The 13,446-nt window shown below is 46.2% G+C and overlaps 1 protein-coding gene across 12 annotated transcripts in view; it reads left to right on the top strand.

Annotated features, from left to right (window-relative positions):
• Positions 1-13,446, top strand: part of MBNL2 (muscleblind like splicing regulator 2) — a 149,268-nt gene that overhangs the window by 31,668 nt on the left and 104,154 nt on the right. The window contains exon 2 of one of the 12 annotated variants that reach the window (XM_032496751.1): positions 3,105-3,218. The exons of 9 other annotated variants lie outside the window; for them this stretch is intronic. The gene's annotated coding sequence lies outside the window, so the exon portion shown is untranslated. Of the gene's footprint in view, positions 1-1,002; positions 1,142-3,104; positions 3,219-13,446 lie in introns of all 12 variants that reach the window. 2 more of the 12 variants (XM_032496750.1, XM_032496749.1) reach the window with 2 other exon arrangements.

Here is a 13,446-nt window from a genome sequence, read left to right as displayed (position 1 = left end):
GCAGAACTAGCGTTTGCGAAGCTACATGAGAGCTGGTGACACCTGTGGGCAGAGTTGATGGAGCATTGGTTGCAGGGCCGGGCACAGTGAGGAGCGCGTAGCCCGGCTTCATAAATGTTTGCTGCTGCTGAGTCATTCTTCCTGGGAAATGTGGTGCAGGCAGGATCCTCTCTGCCAAGTGCTGCAGAGGTTATCACTGGCCTTCACCAAGGTCTCTACCGTCAGGTGCAGTGCTCACTGCCACAGCTCGAAAGGACCCCAGGAATGAAGTCCTTATGCTAGTGTTCTGTGTTAAGTCTTCCAGATTCTTTCAGAGATAGTTTATCAGTAGGGTCTTGGCAACAACCTAGTATTGATGGGGCAAAGGAACTTTCAGGTTTAACCACTTGCTCAAGGGCACATGGTCATATAAGCTGCATCTCTTGACTCTCAGGAGCATGGATTTAGGTAAACTATCCATTTTTCATTTAGATGCACACTTCTCTTAAATCCTGAAAAAGTCATCTTGATTGCTGCCAAGCAGACCCATTTCAATAAGCAAAACATCATTTACATCTACACAGAGGTTTTTTTTAATTGAAGTACAGGCAGTTACAATGTGTCAATTTCTGATGTAGAACACAATGTCCCAGTCACGCATATATTTGTTTTCATAGTCTTTTTTATTAAAGGTTATGACAAGGTACTAAATATAGTTCCCTGTGCTATACAGAAGAAACTTGTTTTTTAAATCTATACACATAAGAGTTTTATTGTCATCATAAAAATTATTTCCACTTCATCCCTGCTAAAAAGAGACGGCATTAGGAAAATAATGCTTTCAATGCAAAAGCATTACTTCATGGTCAAGTTGCTGTTTCACACAGTGTTAATGACAAAAAAAAATTTCGGGCACTGTAATAGGCAAAGAGTGTAAGTAGGTAGCCATGTGATAATCTGCATACCAGAGAAGGTGTTATTCAGACTCTACCCTTTTTCCTCTCTCTCTTTTTATCTTGTCAGATCTGGTTTGATTCGAAGCTGTTGGCTCTCTTAGAGAAGGAGGTCAGACCAGTTTCAGGAATAAGCAGCATTAGAAGAGCAATTGAAGTAGGCACATGGGAACGCAGGTGATAAAATCATTTTGAAAAATAATGAACAGGTAACTTGAGAGCTTGTGGTGAGGGTGGTATCACAGGTTATACCAGGTTATTAATTTTCCAACTCAGCAGTATGCCTCTTAAAAAACACTTAAAGGAAAATGGATATGTCTTTGAAAGAAATGCAATTGGCAGAGGAGAATTAAGGAACTGAGTCACGTCCACAGACCAGTAGACCTGGAAAAGCAAAACTACTTGCATTTAAATAAGAATTGTGTGTTTGAAGAAAACGTGCAAGGTATGTAGTTAAGAGAGCAGTGGTTAAGACATTAAAATAGTTGTCTAAGGACCCCTTGGCTCAAAATATTGACGCACCCACCCTCACTGTTTGTTTATTTGTCCTTTTGTTCCCGTCACACTGGATGCTTGTTGAAATGACTCAGGGAACTCCATGTCAACAAGGGAGCATGTGTAGGGTGTGGTCATCAGGCTTTCCAGGTTCCTCCTCACTCACAGGAATGAGGGAAAGCGTTAGCCCGTTCCTCAGTCTCCCCTTCTGTAAAATGGGAAGAAGCACGTTTGCTACCGCAGAAGTTGCTCGTGACTAGGAGCAATGACTATTTTTCCTTTCCCCCAATTTCCCTGTTGCACTCCTCCAAGTGGTGGCCCACGGTTGCCATGGTGACACAGCACAGGGTGACGTTGCTTAGAAATAATGACAACTGGCGGCAGCGGGGAAGCAGAGCCAGAGTGGTGATTAGCCTCCGAGGAGTGCCCCGTCTGGGCGGAGAGGCAATACAAGAGGGAAAGGATGGGAGGGCGAGCCGCACTGAACAAGTCGTGCGCCGATGCTACCCGCCTCCAGCCATTAGCAATCCGGTTACCTAATAACGCCCAGTATCAGACTGCCGTACATTGTACAGAATGTACATGTTGTTGCCAGGTTTGTCCTTTTTTATTACCTTTTTATGCTCCGGGTTTTAAGCGCAGTAAATACTTGTTGTTGGTTTCGATTCTAGCAGTTAGCTCCATTTCCTGAAAGATAAGAGGAACCGTTGACTCACACCATTTTTGTAGCCTGAAATACTTGGGACTTGAGTCATGCCTTGTGGATTCAATGGCGATTTTTTAAAGTGTGGCAGGAAATTAATTTTTTTTTAACTTCCAGGGTGAGTGAAATGACAACAAAATTAAAATCCTATTTCAATAGATTGACCTCTCCCTGTTCCTGAATTCCTGGGTTCTATTTTTCTGCAGAAGTCAAATGGTGCTCTGTAGGGAAATTTTTATTTGCTTAAATATTAATGAAATGCCATCACCTGCATGCCTGACCTGCTGGTATCTTCCCCACCGTGTTCAAACAAACGTGTAGCATTCTGCATCCTTCTGGAATCTTCTGAACCCTTGGCACATCCAATCCACATACCCCATATCTGGTTCTGTGACAGGTTGTTTTCCACAAAGTTAGTGGGGTGGGGCTGGATGTGAAAAGTGGTTGGAGAGCTGGAAATTTCTTCCCAGCAGAACCTCTCTGGGATGTGTTCAACACGGAATCACAAATCTTAGGAAGAATGGGACCAAGCAATGGCCATTGCCTCAGGCAACCAGAGCAGAGGAAAACTTACTGTGTCTGGCCTGCCTTCAGAGATGTGTTAACCCCCCAGGGTACCCTATGTTGAGGGTCCATGTGGCTCAAAAATTGGGCCTTTACTTGCTAGAGAACACCAGGGCCAGGGATGGGGCCTCCTGGAGCCCAGTTTTATCAAGAAACAAACTCACATCTACTTTTAGCAACCTTTTTTTGCCGACAGACTTCAGGAGCCAGTATTGCTCCCATTCAGAAAGTTTGAGACCCTCTAGGTCTGAGAGCAGCTCCCAGCACCACACAGGAAGACAGGGCTGGGGGTGTTGAGAGCTCTTGGTGCACAGGAGCAGTCTCTGTGCTGTTCTAATAGAAAAGACAACGTCAAGAGGAAGAATGAAACCTCTGGGGTCCCAAGACCTAGATCTGTGTCCTTTTTGCAGCCTGGGACTGGAGTATTCAACACCTGCTCCTTCCTGGGCCTGAGGACAGCACCCCACCTCCTCTCCTCCCTACCTGGACACCCCCCTGGATCTGAACTCCGGAGGAAGAACACAGTGAGCTCCCCAAATACCTCCCCCACCCCGCACCGATGTTCCTGTTAGATCCCCTGGCTCAAAAGGCCAGCTAACAAATCTAGGCCAAACCCAGCCAAGCTGATAAGATTTCCAGAAGAGTTCCTAAAAATACATTTCTCCTTAACTCATCCTTGCCAATCACTGCATAATCACAGAACTTTAAGGACAGAGGTGGCCTTAGAAATTGTTGCACCCTCTTGGTTTTTAAAGCTAAGAAGTCAGAGCCCCAGAGAACTAACAGTAAGAACAACAATGGCTGAGAAATATTCCAAACCCCATCATGAGGCTGGAACAAAACAAACTCTAAAGGCAGCACAAACTCTGCACTGGGTATTATGTTCACCCATTCACCTGTTTGTCCATTCAGCCACTCAGTTATTCAGCAAATATTTATTGAGTGTTTACTGTGTCCTAAAGTTTTGGTGTTGCATCAGATGTCAGAGAAACAGATGGACTCTGCCCTTATAGACATCACATTCTGGCTGGGGGAGAAAATGAACAGATAAGTACGTAAATATGTGAGTGTCAAACAGTGTTAAGGCTTTGAAGGGAAATAAAGCAGGGTGAGCCAGAGTGAGGAGGTAGGACTTATACAATATCACATCAGGAATGGCCTCCCCAGGCTGATGTCTGAACATCTGGGAGAGGCACATTCTCCGCAGGGGAGGAACAGGTCAAAACCCCAGGCAGGCCCATGTTTGGCTGCTCAAGGCCCAGCCAAAGGTGATGATGGCTAAAGGGGAGTGGACAAAGTGGGAGGAGGCCAGGAAGGTGTGGGTGGATCATGGAGGTCCGCAGAGGCCACTGCAAGGCTCTTGGTTTTCACCCTCAGGAGGTGGGAAGCCACTGGAGGCAACTGAGCAAAAAAGTGACACGATCTGATTATGTTTTCAAAACATCCTTCAGAATAATACATTGAGATGGACCTGTAGTGGGCAAGGATTAGGAGGCCACTGCATTAACCCAGGGGAGAGAGAATGGTTTAGATGAAGGTGGCAGCAGTGGAGGTGGTGAGAAGGGCCTAGATTCTGGATCGATTAGCAATGTGAAACCAGTGGAATTTCCTAATGTATCAGATGTAGGCCATCAGAGGAAGGGAGGGAGGGAGGGATGGCAGGAAGAGGTGAGAGAAAGGGATACACATTTGGGAGTCAACATTATCTAGCAGGTTTAAAGCTACAGTCTGGAGGAGAGAATGATGAAACAGAGGCCTGGCCGATTTTGCAGCCAAACTGCCTGTGTTCTAGCCCTTCCATCCCCCTTTCCCCTCACCACTCACCATCCATAGGTATACTAGCCTCCTCCTCTCCTCTTAACACTGGCCACCAGGCATAAACTCTTTGCGCTCATCTTTATTACCTTTCACCTGAAAAAACAGTATCTCAAATGCTTCTCAGTAAGTGTTTGTTCTAAGCTAGTACCTGGGACTTACCTCGCTGTTAACCCCCAGGTTAGCACTGTCATCCCAGGAACCTATGAGTTGGCTCTGTGCACGCGCCCCCTCCAGCACCTGCCTCCTGGTTCTTGGGCTTCTCATTGACGCGTGCGTGCTTCCTATGGCACTTTCTGCGCAGATGCTCCTTCTCATCCAGGGGAAGCCTCTGGCTCTTCACTCTCACTGGCAGATCACATGTGCTTCTTATATGCGGAGCCCACGACGGATCCAGTCCCTCTTGGTTGGGGATTCTAGCCATTCCTGCTTCTGATGGCACGCACGCATGCGCACGCGCACACACACACACCCCCCCATATACTTTAGAATGCACTCAGAAACAGTCATAGGATAAACGAGACAATTTCCACAAGGGGAAAAGTACAGCCCTTTCACCCACATCCTTAATTTCAAGCCAGCTCCACGTGTCCTCTTGTTGTAATAACTCAGGCCTTTGTGTTGCTTTAAATTGTCCCATCTGCAAGGCCTGGACCTTTGAGTTTGGCAGCATCCTTTCTGTGCCCCTGCTCTGAGTGTGCCAAGGGTAGAAGGAGAGAGTGAAGAAACCATAATTGTTCATTTCGGAACAGGTTCACGTTGCCCTACTGAGGTTGTGTCTTCTGGGCTGCTTGTCACTCCCTGGCTTTAGCACTCTGACCGCAGGGACATCCCACGCTTCCAAGCTTCGGAACTCACCTCGGCCTGTCTCAAAAGTAGAACATCTTCCTGACTGAGCTGTAGGAGCCACAAGAGAAAACCTGCCCCCACCTCCATTTGCCTGCCCTCTGCCTGGAAACCAGGCTGTCGCCCTCACTTTCCACCCTCTGTTGGCCCTGTGCCCGAGAAATGAGCATCTTGTTTCTCGCCGAGGCTGAGTCTCCCCTGGAGCTAGTGGGCCCGTCCCTCACCATCCTTTGGGGGCCTCCTCTGGCCTGTCTCAGCTCTCTGGTCCACACCTCCATTCCTGCCACTTTCCCAAGCTCCTGTTGTGTTTCTCTTCTTCCATTTAGAAAAGAAAGGAAAGGAAAGGGCGGTGATGGGAGAAGCAGGTTCTCTCTCCAGCTCCCCTGGGTCTTCCCACAGGGCGACCTGACAATCCCGTGAGCAAACCTCAGGTTCACAAAAGCGACTTCCCCAGGAGCGTGCAGGTCATCGGTGCCCTCCCGCCTGCCAAGCAGTGGAGCTCAACACTCTCCCGCAGGATACCCCAGATACTCGGGAGAGCTCCGGGCGCTGGGCACCTCACTTCCCGTCCTCCCTCCCCTCTCCGCCTGCAGCCAGTGCCACAGAAACTGCCACCTGGAAAGTCAGTAGTGACTTCTAGCTACCACCAGTTGTCCCCATGCCCTTGATCTCCTGGTGACACTGAATTTGTTTGGCTGCTCGGTCCCCCTTGAACCTCTCTCCCAGAACTCTTGATGTGGCACTGCTCAGAGGACCTTTTGTCTCTCCTTCTTCTCCTGTGGTTTCACTGGCTCCTCTTCTTGCAGTCACCTCTGCATCACTGAGCAGAGTGTCCTTGACTCTGTTCAGGTGTTTCTTTTTTCTCTTCTAGATATAGGCGGATACAAATATTAGTATGTGTTTCTGTCTCTTTTTTCTCTCTCTTACTTTAGCCATTCTGTGGTTTTAGCTATCATTTATGAATATTAATTTCAACTGTGCATCCATGACCACGACCTCTATGTCCCCATTTCCAACCCCATTTCCTAATGTCCTTCCTCCTGGGAAGAGGATCAGTGTCCTTCTACCCACACAGGAGCTGAACTTTGAAGTCCTCTTGGGCTAATCTCTTTCCTGCACTCCTCACTCCCAGTCCCCCCAAATTATCTTTTTCTAATGGTTTTATCCCAGCTGCAATCTTAGTCGCCTTCCTCCTCTTCTTTCCTACCCCTGCAGTAAAACTCAGGGCCTGGCTCATTCCTTTTTTCCTGGACCGTTGCTATAATCTCCAACCAATAATGCATCCTGGGCGGTGCTAGCAGAGAGAGCTTCCTCTGGTTGGGGTCTTGTCCAGCTCTCTCCAGTGCTCCTCAGTATCTACCATAGTAACGATTTTATAGCCCAGTCCACTTAGACTTAGCCAAGACCCTATAGCACTGTTCTCAGTGGGGACAATACTACCCGCTATAGAGAACTTTGGAAATTCAAAGGAGCATTTTTGCCCCCCATTGTCCTAATGACTAAGGAACATCTCTGGAATGTAATGGGCAGAAGTACGGGATTTTGACATCTTGCAATGACTGTGACTCCCTAGGAATGAAGAACTGGTCTGCATCTCAGTTCTGAGTGTCCTGCTGGACATTCCCATAGATAAAAATCCTGTTCAGGGTGATCTGGGTCAAGATCTTAACTCTGTTTTACATATTTGCACAGACTGTTTTTTTATTTATTTTTTATTTTTTAAACAGCCTTAATATAATTGAAATCTTCAAGTGTGCAACAACTGTATGAATTGAGGCAAGATTGTTCTTTAACTTGTGAGGAACTTTAACAGGAGTTGTTTGGCACTTTGAAAAGCGGCATCACCTGTCTTTCCTATGTCATTCCGCATTTGTGCCTGTCACTTAAAATAGTGCTACATTCATACAGGTGTAAACATCTGATCACTTCCTTCTGTCTCCTAATATACTTGTGCCTGAGCGTGGACATTTTAAAACACACATTGTTTATTTTATAATTACTTCTTTTGATATCTTAGTTATATTTCAATTATGGCAATGTATTGATTTTTTTTAATGTGCATATGTTGCCTAGATTATTTACAATTTTCATTTGGTGGTAATTAAAGTTATATTACAAAAATTTTGTCAGCGAAAGGGGATATTGGCAATTGTACGTGTACGGGCAGATGAACCAGCCTTCAACTGGTGATGACGGAGAGAGAGGGAAAAGGAAAAAGTTGAGCTGAAAAGCAGTCCTGGCCTCCAGAGGCTGTGGCTGGGAAGGAAATGAAGGTTCTGACAAAGACTTCCCTGGGAATTCAGGCCTAGACTGCAGCGTGCAGCTCAATAGTCGTTCTGACTGCAGCCACCGGGTCCTGGGCATCCAGGAAGCCGGTAAGTGCTGTCAGTCTTAAACGGTATCTAATACAATTGCTTTTATTCTAATAAGACCAGGTCCTGACTGAATTATAAATGTTTAGATAGAAAACACAGGCCCAGGGAAAAAAAACGTAATTTGACTACCAATACACGTTGAATGTATTATACCTGGCTGTGCTTTTAGGAGTCTATTTAGAAATCTCTCCTCTTCTAATTGAAGGTGGGATTTCTTTCTCTGCCCATTCCTGGAAACTATAATGAAGACAGGCTGGAAATTGTCACGTGTTAAAATGAACCCTGGATTTTATGCATTTTTTCACTTGGACTTTAAGATACAAGATCCGAGAGAAGAGTTTTTGGTGGGGAAGTTTCTTTTTTTTCCTGTTGCCATGAAACATTGGCTTATCTGACTGACCTTGGGTGCCTCAGTGTTTAATTTTCCCTACGGAAATATATTTGAAAGTAGGTTTAAAAGAAAAAAGTATCATGTGAGATGAAGATATCGCTGCTTAGAATGAACAGGTGTTTGAAATTAGCTTCTAAAGAGCATCTATCAAAGGTCTGTGTAACGGGTGTTCTCGGAAGGACTTCATAGCTTGTACTACCTTCATAGAAAGACATTCTACTGTCTTCAACTTACACTTCATTTGCTTTACAGCAATGTGTACCTCTTAGTAGGAATCATATCCACCTGTCAGGTGTGTGCGTATGTGTGTGTGTGTGTCTGTGAACGTGTATGTGAGGCAGGTCGATGCCTCATCTAATGCTGATCTGAGTTAGACACCAGAGAGGACTTCTACTACTAATTATAGTTTGGTTGCAGTTCATATATATATGACTTAGGTCTTTTCAATCCCCATGATTCCAAACAAGGAAACTGAAGCCCAGAGAGCTTAGGTGACATTACACAGCTATTCAGGGTGGAGGAGCAACTGACTAGAATCCTGGGTAGAAAACTTCCTTCTTACCCCTAATCCATGCCAAGTTTCAAAACACTGTTTCATTTATATTTTCAATATATTAAAACAATTTTTTAAGTTGTCTAGAAAGAAAAGTCTTTTTAATGACAGTCACTTTTGCTGTGCGCTTTACTGTTTTTCTTCAAAAAGTCAGTGAGGTTCTTTATCGCTTTGGCAGTGGGATTTTTTTTTTTTTTTGGTCCCCTGGGGTTCCTGTGGGACGGCCCCAGTCAGGGACCTCCTCTCAGTGGCTGTGATTACTGGGCAGGGTTACACCCACTCCTGGAGGTCAGGTGGCTCTCAGCCCACTGCTCCAGCCGGCGGCTGCTCTAGGTCCCTCCTCAGCGCAGGCATCGGCACCTGACAGGCGCAGGGAGGCACCTGGGGCCCACAGAGACAAAATAATACAAAATGATACAAGATCACATGCAGAAATGCGAGGGCTCAGATACAGATTCTCAGGCCAGGGCTTTTACTTAAAATCTTTGCTTCCTAGTTTGTCGTTGTATTAAAACATGGGAGAGAGCACGTGGAAGGTTATTTTATTAAGCTCCAGAAATAGCGGTGGGGATGCTCAGACATAAAGCCACTCACAGAAAAGGAAAAAAAAAATTAAAAAATATTTTTTAAGAATGTAAAGATTAAAAATACCCAAGATGCTCCAAATTAGAAATTAGGAAACTCAAGGAGACATAGTTTCTTTATTGTAATTAGATTTATGCAAAATAAAATTAAAAGCATCCCATAAACCTCTTAATGGATAATGAGTCCTTGCCTGCCTGACTCAGAAATCGGTTTGTTTGGCAAGGATCCTTTAATCAGCTCCGCAGGAGGCCGCCGCCTGGCAGACAGCTGAAACACCTGAGCTGACCAGGAGCGGGCTGCAGGAGCCGTGTGCGGCACAACTATTTTCCTTAAGGCAGTCTTACATTTTGATCAATCTCTGTCTCAAGATCGGACACGACTGAGGCTTCCCCCTTCAAAAAATGTTCAAACTAGCTACAAAGCGCCTGGCAAGGCGAGGACACCTGGGGGTCCAGAGTCCGGGCTTGTTTGAGGGGCGTGGCCGGAGGGAGGTCCCCCCCACCCCCACCCAGGGTTGTGGAGTGAAAACCGGGCTTTCCAAACTCCGCCGGCTCCATCCCAGAGTGGCGGGGAGGGAATGAGAGCAGCGAGTTCGTTTCTACAGTCAAAAGTCACAGCTTTCTGAAAACCTAACACCTAGAAGAGTCTTAAATATGTTTTGAAAAAATGAAGTGTCACGTAAGTGAAGACCTTAAACATAGATGGGAATTATTTTGTAACGTTGAACAGCAAGTCCTTTGGCATTTCAGGAAATACGACAGATCCTCACTTATCCTTGAACTTCCATCTTGCCTCTCCTTTGAGGATGAGTCAAGCAGTGAACCTCCACATTCGTCACAGCTGGTGCTGTGTGGAGCGGGTGGGCACTGCGCAGCGGCCCATCCGGAGAGAGTCCTAGCAGGAAAGGACTGAGGACTAAGCTGCTGGCCACCAAGGACGGCCAGCCCCCTAAGACGGTCCTCTCTCAGACAGGGGTCCTGGAAACAAAGCCCTGCTCCCCGCACCGAAGGCCGACTTCATCCTTAGCAAACTCTGCAAGTTTTGAGATAGTCTATTTCTCAGATTCTTGTAGAACAAAGTCACCTGGGAGGAGTCTCTCAGGTGTTTTAGTGTATCTAGTTTATTTGGTTTTGTTTGAGTGATCAGAAGCACCGCCACTGGGGAAAGCCCCCAGCCAGCCCTCCTGCAGTTGTTTCTGTGGGAACCAGTGACCCCCAGACCTTGTGACCAGCTCACCTTGGTTCCCTCGGCCACCAAAGGATGCCTGGCAAGAAATGCTTACCACAGTGGTTGTCAAACTTGAGAGTGCTTCAGAGTCACCCCTGAAGGTCTTGTTAAAACAGATTGCTGGGCCCCGCCCCAAGGTTTCAGATTCAGGACCTCTGGGCCGGGGCCTGAGAATCTGCATGTCCACTGAACTCCTAGGGGCTGCTGCTGCTGGCCCATGCATACACTTTGAAAATTGTGGAGCTAGGGATTCGGGGTGTTGAAGCTCAAATGATTTACCCCCGGGGCAGCTCCTCACCCTCACCCTCAACCTACTTGGCAACAACAGGGTAAGCCAGTGGCATTTGCTAGAATTTTCCTGCAGAATAATATTGAGATTCTGTACTCAGAGACTGTTTCCTTTGGGTTAGACTTTGGTCTAGATTAAAATGAAAATGCTTTTTGGAGGAGGAACAGGAGTTTATTTGACAAAGTTGATCATATTCTGTATACCAGGCACTGAACTGAACTCTGGGGATTTGGAAAGAATAGACTGTCTATTATATATACACAGGAGCTACTACTGAGGGAAGCAGTTGGATAAATCAATGTTTACAGTTCTTGTGAATTAAGGAGTGATGATGTCTACTTAAGAATAATTACCAGGCTGTATTAAAAGACGGGCTGAGAGAGGCCATCGGAAGGGGAGAGAAGGAGTGCAGGTGGACCCCACGTCAGGGTGCAGGGCAGGAGGCTCAGCAGAGCCTCAAGGCCAAGGTCATGCCCCGCTCTGTGAGGGGCTTAGAAAGGCAGGAGGGGAGAGAAGGGGGTGGCTGAATGCCTGAAGAGGACAGGGGAAGGCATACCAACAAAGACACAAGGCCGGGCGGTCACTGGGAACAAGGACTTCGGAATTCTGCCCAGGTTCTGCCGGAAAAGGAGCTAATTGCATGGGATCGATTGCGAGGTTGGAAATTAGACTGAAGCACAAGGAAAAAGGAGTGAAGGAAAAAGGAGCAAGAGCGAAGCTTTAGGAGAAACTTAAACAGGAAAAAACTGGGAAATAATGTGAGCAAGAGACTCAGCCTCCCAGTGCAGCCCAGAAACTTCCAGGAAAACTAAATGGTGCCTGGTAACTCATTGGGCCAACGATGACATATACGGGAGCTTTTGAAGAATTAGAAAGAGGCACCCTCTCCACGCAGACACGTTTTAACAGGGGTCCCTCTGGGCAGGTGAACTAGAAAGCAGCACCCTTTCCTGCCCCCTCTCCCGGGGTGCTGGGGGCTCAGTCAGCAGCGTCCACCAAGCCCTCAGACCAAGGAGGCTCCCTGTCACTGCTGCCAGTGCATCCAGGGTGACTGCTGGGCCCTAGGAGTGTTCATTTGCTTCTCAGTTGGTGGCCCCTGGAGGAAGACGGCAGGCTGCAGGCCTCTGCAGTAACGCTGTGGGATGTGCACTTGGGGAAACTTCTCTGTGGGTTCTGCTCCCTTCGGCTGCAGGTAAGGCAGCTGAGAAATGAGGGGCGCTCCAGATAAGTGGCCCCGAGGGCCCCTTGCAGTCAGCTTCTTGACCTCCGTGGCGCCGTGGACTCTGTGGCTGGAGGAGATCCCCCCCAGGCATGATCTGGTTGCAGATACAGAAGTACTGCAGAGAAGAAGCCTGAAACTGCACTGATTTAATAAATATTTATGAAGCAGCTCCTCCTTCCATCCCTTGTATTGGGACAGCACTTTACTGTTCACGAAGCGTTTTAATGTTTCTTCCATAATCAGTCCTTCGTGGCAGCAACCGTGTGATATAGGCAGGAACTGTCATCACCATTTTACAGATGAATAAACTGGATCTCAGAGACATCGAGTTACCCAAGGTCATATGAAGGAGCCTTGGCAGAATCAGGGCTAGAAGCTGACTCTTAGGACAAGGTACTTTCCACTATTCCAGAAGATTCTGTGGCTACCTGAAGACATATAAAAGCCCCTAAGACAGTGCCATCCATAGAAATATAATGTAAGCTACATATATAATTCTGATTTTTTTTTGGTGGGAGTGGACTAAAAAGAAACAAGTGAGTTTAATTTTAAAAATAATACTTAATCCAGTTTGTTAAAAATATCAATTCACCATGTAGTAAATATGAAACAATATGAATGAGATATTTCCTTTTTTTTTGTACTAAGTCTCTGAAATCAGTGTGTATTTTGTACTTAGAGCACATCTCAATTAGTATGCTGGATTTTTATTGGAAATGTTTGATCTGTATTTAGATTTCATAAAATTTACAACTAAAGAGTAGATTCACATACTCAGGTCAGTCCAAGCATACTTAAAAGTATTCCAGTAACTAAACTGAAGATTCGTTTTTGAGTTAAATTTACATTAATTAAGAATAAATAAAAAATTAAATTTAGTTCCTTAGTGGCACTAGCCACGTTTCAAGTGCTCAGTAGCCACATGGGGCTGGTGGCTTCTGGATAGGAGAGTGAAGCCCAAAGAAAGAACCTTTCTCCCAGGAACCTCCAGTCTGGTAGATGCAATATGTAATTTGGCCTGTGTGTTAGCATCATTTGGTCTTGCCCTTTGATAACTATGGTAAAGGTTGGTCTTTTCCCTCCTCACCCATCATTGCCCCTCTCCTTTGGTGGCCTCCCCTAACATAATTTCAGTCTGCGCTCTCTTCCTCATTCCCACAGCTGCTTGCCTATACCCACTCCAGAAGGTGGAGATTGGAATGGCCCAAGGGAGGCGATATCTTTGATAACAGCAGCTCTGTAATTTTTAGGATTGAAACAGAGAAGAAGCTGGGAGAAAGAGTGGATTCATGAGCGGTTAGGATGGCGATGTATTTAGGTGCAACAGGATGCAACTTCTGTCTTTGACTTGCACAGGACTGGCCGTCAAAACTTGGCTCCTCTGTTTTTGAAAGCAAGTTCACCTTGATAGAGTCTGACCATCTAAATTCTGGTTGGATTTTCATAGTC

Source organism: Camelus ferus, chromosome 14 (assembly GCF_009834535.1).
Source record: "Camelus ferus isolate YT-003-E chromosome 14, BCGSAC_Cfer_1.0, whole genome shotgun sequence".
Taxonomy (NCBI): domain Eukaryota; kingdom Metazoa; phylum Chordata; class Mammalia; order Artiodactyla; family Camelidae; genus Camelus; species Camelus ferus.
The sequence above is the reverse complement of the archived record's forward strand: the minus strand, read 5'-3'. Positions and strand labels throughout refer to the sequence as shown.